Here is a 10,960-nt window from a genome sequence, read left to right as displayed (position 1 = left end):
TTTATCTGAGCAAAAGTTGTCGTTCACAGTTCGAAAAGAAACAATGTGTCACTGGTAACGTTAGGCTCATTATAAGTTGTTGCTACTCAGGGAAATTATTGTAACGTGATCGACTTACTACAGAACGGGTTTGGATTAGTAATTGGATTTAATACTTACTACATTGTTGCCTGGCACCGCTATTGGCGCGGACTGCATGTAAAATACCGCTTATAACATTTACTTTGTTGTTGCTTTTATATTGCCGTTGCCTAACAATGGCGATTTATCTGGCTCCCAAATTCTTGCTTTGGGCCAATATGTCACAGTATATTTTCCACATCAATATACGAATATTTCTGTTCATACTCAGGTTAGTTAGTAATGAATTTACAAAAAAAAAAAAAAATGGCGTGCCAATAAATTTAATCGCTGACGCGAAGGGTTATCTCAGTCATTCTACCGTGAAATGTAATTTGAAATCATTGGACTAGTAAGGAATTTCAAAATTCATTTGATCAAGAGACAACAGTATTTGTAGCAGAACTTAAAAATTATGAATTTAGTAGCTGTAAGTTGATATACTCGGTGTTCAGATCAGAGAAGCGAGAAACTGTGCTGCTCTGATTAACTGCTTCACGTTGCCCCTTACATTTTAATAGGTTTATTTCTGCAATAGAAATTGGGGAGCAGTTGACTAGAAGTGTTCTCTGAGTTTCTAAGGCTTTTATACGCAGAGAGATATAACGAATTATATTTTCTTAAATATTAATACGCAAGGTAAATGTCAGCTCCCTTCATTTCGTTTTCTAACGATTCTTTCACCATAGGCAGATGAATTATTCATCAGACTGTAAAACTGAAGTTAACTTTCCCAGGAAAGTAAAAATTTCGAAGAGTGGAAAAAATTTATGATAATTTGTAATGTTATATATTATTCAGTAAAATATGCGATTGCATCTAATGGACTTCATTATTCGATGCAGATCATCTTCACTTGTTACGTTTCTTCTTTGTTGCTCTCATTTGGAGCATAAGGCATCCGTGAAATTCTTCGTTTCTTTCCATTTTCTTGATTCTAGACAACAGATAGTCGGTAGGACTACGGGGCATGAGTCCGTCATAAGACCGCTACCTAACCCAGTCACCGAATAAACGCAATCACACATTCATGTCTTGATAAGTTTCGAAACCTCGATCCCAGTTTTCGAGCTAGCAAAGACAGTTCATGCCTTAGGCCGTGCGGCCGCTGTCATCGTCCATTTGATTCGTGCTTGTAATATGTTGTAAACCCCATTGCTTGTGTCCTTATAATGACAAAATTTCGACTTCACTCAAGCGCTTTTGCTATTTTTGAACCAGGCTCATTGAGACCTCCGCATTATCAGTAATACATTGTACGTGAAAAAAGGATAATACATCCATACTCCGTCCTTATAACAAAAATTTATTATTTATTTGGGAATTTTCTTTCATTAACCATTGTGCTAAAAGTCCAAGTATTAAGCAGGTTAAGACAACGAATTTGTTAACCTAAATCGATATAAATTAAAAAAGTTAATGTTCCTAACATCGGGATCTACCCTGAAGAGGTAGTATCTCCTCTACTTGAGTTATTATTTCTTATTATTATTCTTAATTGGGTGAGACTGAGTCCACTTGATACTGCGTCAACTTCTGGCCTACTGTACCAGCCCCGGATGATAGGTGAGGGTGATTGTGGAGCAATTGGTGGAATGAAGATTGGCAGGAGAAACCGAAGTAGAAGAGAAAACCTGTAGAAATGCCACTTTGTCCGCCACAAATCCCACATGACCTGACCCGGGCCGTTGCTATGGGAAGCTGGCGACTGACCGCCTGAGCTATGACACGGCCTTTATACTTGAGTTACGGCTCAGTCAATTTAAACCTCCTGCCCTTCACACCCTGCCAATTTTAAATGACATGGATAAATTACGAATGATTTTAGCCACGAACGCACAAATTCTAAGTTGCATAAGAGGTGCCGTGATAGAGCTTTGCACTTTCTAAGCCTCAGAAGTAGTGGGGTATCAGTGGTTAGACTCACGCTGCAGCCAAATCGTAAATCATATAGCATGGAAACTAGATATACTGTAACGGAATAATCCATTGCTAGACAACGACTTGTTAAAACACTTTTCCGTGACAACCAGCAGGAACAGCCGAATGCTGAACAACGCAGTCATGAAGAGCAGTAGCAGAGCCCTTGGAAGCGGTGATAGCTATTCGGTCCTCCTCAAGTTATAAAAAGACGGACTGGCCGACTGAACGTCTGCCGTAAGATACTTTTGACTGTGAACGTCAAGAAGAAAAGAGAGAGATTATTCCGTATGGAGGCGGGATCGAAAGTTCCGCCGTAGCCTTGCGAGTCGTAGGAGGCGACGAAAAGAAGAGTCTCCAATCTGAGATAATAAAATATGGCCACAAGTCCCACGGGACTCGGTCCCGAAAATAACTGCGCTGTCGAGGACCAGCAGCAATTGTAAACGACAGATCCGTCCTCTCGTCAGAGAGGGCGCCCAATATCAAAATACCCACAAATGTCTAAAAGTATTAAAAAACTGTTCGTAAGCCCCAGACGGGTATCTTATTGCAAGACAGACTGGCCAACTGACCGTCGGGCGTAATATACGTTAAGTCTCGTAAGAGAATTCAGAAGACAGTTCAGTAGTTGAAATGTTAACCAGATAAGATTCGTTGCCAAGCAAGAACTAGCAAGCAGGCTTTGAAGAATTTATTTTGTGTTATAGTTACAGCAATTTTTAGAGCGTTTTAATTATTTGTAATCATGATTTATGAGTGTCCAATAAATCTATTCATCTAATCCAGAACCCATTATTATTAGTCACGCTAACCAGCAACACGTGACAATATGAATGCCTTATCTTTACTTTAGAAAATAAGAGGTACGATGACTGTTTAGTGTCTAAAATGACTGGAATTTTTAATACATTTTCCGAATGTCATCTTGAATTCCATTTACACGTGTTGTTGCCAGGCACTTGACTAGACACAGAGAGTCCTGACCTCCCTCTGAAAATAATCGACAATAAAGGTTCTGCTTTCATATGAGACTTTGATATTTAAAGTTTAGATAACGTTGTCTCCCTCACACTAGTCCTTTCAGCACCAAGATTCTTATTCCTGAGTTCTTCGAATTTTGAAAAAAAAAAAAAACGCCGTGGAATTCAATTTTCGACTTGCCTTCAGCTGTGTCGTCTCGTTCTGGTACAAGGCCCTGTCGTGCACACACGCCGTCTATTCAATGAACTTTTCTGTTTCGGTAGCGTGAAAAACGAAAGGCGAAGCCAAAGTCTGGCGAATACGTTTATTGTGGAAATTCTGTGATGTTCTGCTTCCGAAATTTGTGATGTATACAAAGATGGGCTGTCATGGTGAATCAGTCACACGTCAAACTCCCATTCCTGCCGAAGCTTCCCTCAAATAGATTCCCTTTGATATTACAAAACTTCAAAATAATGATGCTGTTTTATTTGGTCTTCATTCTTCATTTACTTTAACATTCTGTATCAGCTGATGGGCCGATGTAGCACTGAATATCTTCCTGGGAGGTCACGGTTCTACTCTGGGTTCAGGTGCCGGAACACCTAACTGTTTCTTTTCGCAATTTTCTTTCATAGATCCGGATCAGTAGTGGAAAGAAACAATATTTTAGGGGGATTTTGTAAGAAAGACCTTGATGACTCGGCTGTATGGCTAATGGCAAGGCTGAAAGTAAATTAAGGGAGGACAACATAAGGAGTCAATAGTGGTCAGAAATTTAAAGAATTAGTGCCACGTGCTATCACGGGATAAATTAAGTAGAGTTAGATATTAAATGACTGTTCAAAATGTTATTAATTCGACTAATTGAATAAACGATGATATTTCTAGACGGGCTTAAATTACATATAGGGATAACATTAAGGAATACGTATAAATGTAGTCCATTTATGCTGCAAGTACTAAGGGACGTAGTTTCAGCCCACAACTTGAAAAGAAAAGGAAATGTCCAATATGCAATTCCGACTTAATGATACTGAGAACAAGAATGTTTGCTAGTTTTATTCTACTATTCCGGTCTGGAAATCCGAGATAAACGGCTGTGGAGATCCGTTGCGCTGACCACGCGACTCTCTCTATCCGCAAAATTTGACATTAACTTCGCCGACAAGTGGCGGTCGCTCGGTCGGTGTAGTTCGCTTGCGGACTACAAGCCACAGACTTTGCTTTATTCTAATATTAATGATAAGTGGGGAATAGAATAATGTACTTGAGTCGCTCTACTTAAGCATATGAATTTATTTATTCTTTATCCTACTACGCTATCAGCAGCTGCGATAATACTGCGTCGTATGGACTATGGAAGGAAACAATAGTAACCCGTTTCTGCGTACGATCCGTGCAACCACCTAGAGTGTCTCAGGAGAGACACGTTAACGTCAGTCAAGATTGTCGGTTTCTCGATTCGAACCGATCACGTCAGGATAACAAGTGAGAGGCTTCGATGCTTGAACCACCTTTCTCGGTAGCAAGGGACTACACTAGAGAATAAATAAAATGAACGGCATGGCGGAGAGTGGGGGTGTGGAAATTGAAGGGGTGCAGGAGAGGAGAGGGACACGAATAAGTGGAAGATGGCCGCGTATTACTTTAAAACGTGTCGAAACCTCCAGCTGGAGAATGGAAGCTATTTGTGAGAAACAGAAAAGCTTTCTCTAAGAAATAGTTCCGAAAAAAAATTGTGATGTGTATTAATGCAAACTGCCGTAAAGATTTTGGGAATTGAAGACGGTTGTCTTCTGGAAAATGGCGGGGTGTTAATATTGTATGAACCAACGTTTCGGATGAATGTATCGCCTCCATTTTCAGGGTAGAAAAATCCGCAAGCAGGAAACTGGCGTCAGCAGGTGGTTGCAGACTGAGGCACCAATCTGGTCAATTCCAACGGACTACACGGCGTCATGTCCCAGGAGATATACTCGTAACTCTTTTTCTTTGGTTATTCTCAGTACTTGCAGAAAAATGCCAAGGCAATCTTTTAGATAGGCCAATATCGCTTCCCGATTCACGATTCGTGGCCACTTGCGGTTCGACGTCTCATCCCCCATTCAATGGATAAAGCCTAGTTAATTAAACGGGAAATGAAATGTCATTACTTCCGTATGAATTATTATACTTTCCGATTTTGAATTTGACGTCATTACACATTTAGGCGGAGTCTGTCGCATGACGTTTCAACTTCCTTGTGACAGTACTACACCGGGAATGATATTGTGATGTTCTGAGTTGTGACACCGTGTAGGCTTGCAGGTGGATACAAACATTTTGGAGGGATCTATCTGCATCTCTAGGATTGTGTGGTCTAGTGGTCAGAGTTCCTGGCTACAGATCCAGAGGTCCCGGGTTCGATTCCCGGCGCTATTAGATTTTCTGAGAAGTAGTGGGTCTGGAACGGGGTCCACTCAGCCTCGTGATGATAAATGAGGTGCTATTTCAAGGAAATAGTGTCTCCCGTCTAGAAAACAGAGATTAGCGGCCGTGGGGATTTGTTGCGCTGACCACGTGACACCCTCTATCCGCTGAAGTTGGCACTAACTTCGCCGACAAGCGGCGGTCGCTCGTTCGGTATAGTTCGCTTGCGGACTACAGGCCACGGAGTTTGTTTTGTTTGTTTGTTTATCTACATCTCGAGGATCGAAGATTCATACGTGTCTCGTATTGAAGAAATGAAGTGAAACATTAGATATCGTTTGAAACACTGGAGTTTCTGTACGTGTATATGACGTAGATTTCTTAACATTGCTGTACCAACTTCAAAGGTTACTTCCAGTCAATTAATGAGAACATGAGAGTGCCGCACACTTGAAAGGACCGGGAATGAGAAGATTTTTTCGATTTGTTCGCGATATATTTCGCGAAACTTGGCCAGTTGCGTAGATTTGGCATCGTCTTATGGCTGGATGTTGTGTGAGTGATGGAAATGGTAATGTTCTCTTCTGAGGTCCGACTGCAGTAGGTAACCAAAATTTCGGCTGCGGTAGACACCGTCCAGGGGGGAAAATTCGAATTCGGAGTTTCCCGAATACAAAACAAGAGAATAGCCACTGACTACGATGTATACGGTCGTGACCTATTTCATTAGCCTCTCCCAGAAATAGCCTGGAGATGACGTAGGAGTGGAAGTGGGAGTGGGAGTGTTCCATGCGAGCTGCAAGCCAGGCGCTTTCGGTGGAGGAACCAGAAGCGTTACTTCTTGGGCCAACTTATTAGGCAATTTACAAGTCAATCTCCTGTAAAAGTGAAGATGCAAATGTGAGATATTTATTGTGATACGGTTGCTCAAAACTTCTTAAATCAGCTCTTTACGAGGTAGAATATACTTCTGGGAAATAACAAATATTTTGAACTTGAGTTTCTTAGAGCAGAAGCTGTGAATAGGTATGGACTTGTAGTCAGATTAAAGGCAACCGAAGTCTCGGAAGATAATGTCACCTACACTTCGACCCTGGAGATGGAGACATGTTCTTCCGAAACGTCTGTTGATTTTACCGGACTACACTGCATTATATTCCAGAAGATGTAAATCTTCCTAGCATATACACGTATTTACTCTGTTATTTAATATAGGATAGTCTAAATGAGAGGCTTGTTCCTGATATAAAAGATACAAACATGAGCATGAACAAAAGATTGACCCTACTCTACATGCATCTGAATGTGGCGGTGGTTGGGCTACTGTCCTTAATGTAACAAATTTTGGAATTCGCTCTGTATGTCACCTGACCTTCATAACTTGTACTCCTCTCCATGTATAATTAAAATGATCAAGTGAAGGAGGATGAAGTGGGCAGGGCATGTAGCACTAATGGGGCAGAAGAGGAATGCGTATAGGATATTGGTGAGAAAGTCAGAAGGAAAGAGACCACAGGGAAGACCAAGGATTAGGTGGGTGGACAATATTAGAATGTAAGATTTGAGGCTTTCACGGCGGTGACCATGAAGAAAGCAGTCTTCTGGGATTTGGCACCGTGTATATGTGGTGCTAANTTCTTAATATTAGAATGGATCTTAGAGAGATAGGATGGGATGGGATGGATTGGAGAGATCTGGCTCAGAATAGGGACCAGTGGAGGGCTCTTGTGGACACGGTGATGAACCTTCGGGTTCCATAAAATGCTGGGAAATTCTTGAGTAGCTGCAGAATTGGCGGCTCCTCAAGAATGGCTCAGCTCCATGAGTAAGTAAGTATGTCACATGCAGGTGAATCTAAACGAATGAGGTTAAATTCATGTAAGCCCTGCATTCTGAACCTCGTCATTCATTTCGAAGTTCTGAATTATGTGATTTCCATGTTCTTAATTTTGGAGTGGCCGATGAAACACTGCGTTCAACAAGCGTTTCTCTAACACCTGTCTCGAAGTGATGATAATATCACATAAAGGATTAAAATGAAGATTATATATATCATTTTAACTAATGTTCAAGAAAGACTATACGAAACGCTTAGCAACAGAAATAGCATTCAGCGTTGTCTTTCCTGTTCCATATTTTTGTGTGTGATTAACTGAATAATAATTCTCACATACGGTGTATTAATTACAGCCACTTAACTGTTATTTCTTAATGCCAGTAAATATTTTGTCCATATTTTAAGAAATAAAAACAATTAATTTATTATAATTAATATACTATCTATGAGCTCTGTGTAGACGGCTAATAAAACTCAATAAAAGTTTTCGCGGAACATTTAGTATCTGCTTGCCTTTCAACTTGTTATTTGGAATGCTAAAGACGAGACGTCCAGAGAATTGTATGAATTTCCTCTACAACTCTCTTCCTACTCTGACGTCAGAATGCGCTGTACTTGGTATTGGTTTGACAGTAAGGAATCCACCAGATAATAAAGTCTGTTTGCAGAGGTCTCCGAACGATATGGACCAAAAAAAAAAGGAAGAGTCGGAAAAAGAAATGCAATTTGATCTGGCAGCAAAACGTAGGTAGGTCCTATATCCTCAGGGTATACTGTAGAAAAAGACAGAATATGGGTTCAGGTATTGGTATCCGATATCTCATTAGCGGCTTTCGGGGAGGGTCGACTGGGGACTCCCGACAGACTAGGCGCTCGGTTCTTCCCAAGCGTGGGAACTGATGAGAAAAATGCTCATGATTCTATCACACTGTAGCTACAGTTTCATTATATTGCTTGTTAACAGTAAGGGCGTCCACACTGTGAAGACAACATAGTTAGTTTCTGCTAAATACCTCTCTACTATTTTACACTGCAGAGAGCAGTGCTACCGTCTTCCTCTGCATCTAGGGTGGAACAATAAGGCAGTCAAGTAACGGAAAGAACCAGGTAGCAAACACGGCGAGGATTTGTGCTTCTCGCAGAGGCGACTAGGAACAGTATTCTCTTCTGGAAGTGACGCCGTGTAGTCTGGAAATAATTCTACCGCTGTTTGCTCCCCCGTTTCTGGTTCACTGTTTGGCTTGCTCGTCTACCCCGAAGATGGAAGGCAATACGATCTTCCGAAACGTCGGTGAACTTTTACCGCACTGCACGAGATCACGCCGCAAAGGTGGTACTCTATATAACAATGAATTTTTGAATATGAAGACAAATGTGAGACACGAAATTTTCATATCAGTGAGATTTCAGCTTGTGGCCTTTTCGGACTGTGATGCCTAGCAGTCGTGATGGTTTCGGGGTGACCTGTAGCCTTCATCTTCAATGTCGAAGAAGTGGGGCTAGGATGTGAGAGGGGTTTATATAATCCCGATGGTTTCAGAAACAGGTTCATCCGAAACGTCGCTACCAACCTGCAAGAATACACGGCGTCACAAACCAGAAAACCACAATTTGAAGATAGATATTTTAGATTTTTCGTAGGGTTCGGCGATTTGCCGACGCAGCAAAGTGGTCTTCAATAGCGAGCACTTTGACCTCTGAGAATTGTGGCCAAAGTGAATTTCAGTAGCAGGCCTGAAGCTCACTCAGTGTGGATTTTGGTTTTCTCCATGAATTTAGATACTTCGCGCTGCTTATTTCATTTGCTATTTCCAGAGTTGAGGCTTTAAAAGTTGGTCAGTTTTGGAGAAGAGCTACGGCTAACTGAAATCAAGGCTTCTTGTACCCGTAACTCATTAGTCTCGCGGATTTTCTAGCGTCGTAGCTTTCGGTATTACTGGGTTGTTGGGCCTTCTGCATGGATCCAGTGGGTTGCGTTAGCTCTTTCTAACGGTCCCAACAGAGTACGTGTCTCATACACCGTCACCTGAGGACGGAAACAGATCCAGTTCCCGAAAAGTTATGTTCTTTAGAATACCGGGCGATGGACGAAGTCCGAAATCCCAGTAATCCTGAGTGCTATACACTATAAACAGGACAGTTTAGAATCTAATCATGGCCTTCATCTACATGGCCTAGAGACGCAACGCATTCACTGCGTGAAAGTAATTTAGAGTAAACCAGGATAAGAGAGAAGAAACTCCGAAAGAATTTTCAGGAATGTGCTGCTACACAATTGTAGAAATTATGTGTTTACTTTTGCTCGATTATCCAAGTGGAATACTTTGATCTGGTAACTACTGTGAGCCTGGTTAAGTCAGAGAGTACATTCACCGAGTCAGTCAGACAACCCGACGCATGGACCATCTATGAACAAACAATATGATAATATTCGCAAAACTCGGAAATTCATCGGTGTTATAGTTGTACACGCTGGTTGTAGAGATGATGCCAATTTACTGGATGAAAAATTTACGATAAAACGTAGAAAATGTAGGGATGTTGGGTTAAAAATAAACGGAGAGCAGGCCTTAAGTTCTTGCCTCGGTGGCCAAATACAAACCAAAAATTATAACATGAAGAAAGACCCTAACTAAGAAAGCCTCCTAAAACCTCACAAATTTGGAATATTTGGGAGTAACAGTAACAATTAAAAATTGTTTTTTTCTGAATAAGATTTGAGGCTCACACCTTGATTATGAAGATCTCTGTCTTATGGAACATAACGCCGTGCAGTCCGTCAAAAGGGAACTTCTTCTGTTTGCTGTTTGCTTTATACTGGTTTCTTGCTCGGATTAATATTGAACCCTGAAGAAGGAGGCAATATGTTCCTTTAAAACACTGGTCGAATTTCACCGGAGTACATGACTGTATATCCCAGAAGACAAAACTCTTTATTCTGATAAAGACTTCCTTGGTTTTCTGGATTCTTCCAGGCACATTCCGCGATATTACATTAAAATTAGACCATGACATGTTACTTCCACATCCTTTCCGCTTCATTACTTACTGTCACCCAGTTATTCGATACTCAGTTACTAACAACTTCGTTCAATGAACTAAAAATGAATAGAACAAAAATAAACAGACATACTGCGGAAATCCATATGACCATTCAGTGCAGAATGTTTTGTGTTCCCGTCCCATACTTGAAAACCTAAATTTTACCCGCTGTTTTGAAATAATGCGAACCTTGAACATCGGGGAAGAACGGAGATTGAGAATGCTTGAGAACAGAACGCTGAACTATATTTTGAACCAAAGCTCATGAATTCTCAAAAGGTTCGAGAGAAAGTATAGGTATACATAATTAGAAGTTCCCCATTTACAAATATCACGAAACAGTATTACGAAGTCAAATAAACGAGACTGATATGCTTGGAAAATATAGCATTGATGGGGATATGAGAAAATCATTTAAGATGTCGGTAAGGAAGAGACTACTTGCATGATCTTGGCATAGATGAAAGGATTTTAAAATATGTCTCAAAGCAGCGATAGCGATATTTTATTGTTTGCTTCCTGTTGTAGGAATACAATAATACTACTAATTTTACAAGTTCAGCCGTCAACGCAACAAATGTTCATTAATTTAAACCACATTACATATTTCGACCCTTAAGTCGTATCTTCCGATATTTTTAGAGACACGACTAAATATTGAATTCT

Source organism: Cryptotermes secundus, unplaced genomic scaffold (assembly GCF_002891405.2).
Source record: "Cryptotermes secundus unplaced genomic scaffold, Csec_1.0 scaffold1058, whole genome shotgun sequence".
Lineage (NCBI taxonomy): Eukaryota > Metazoa > Arthropoda > Insecta > Blattodea > Kalotermitidae > Cryptotermes > Cryptotermes secundus.
The sequence above is the reverse complement of the archived record's forward strand: the minus strand, read 5'-3'. Positions refer to the sequence as shown.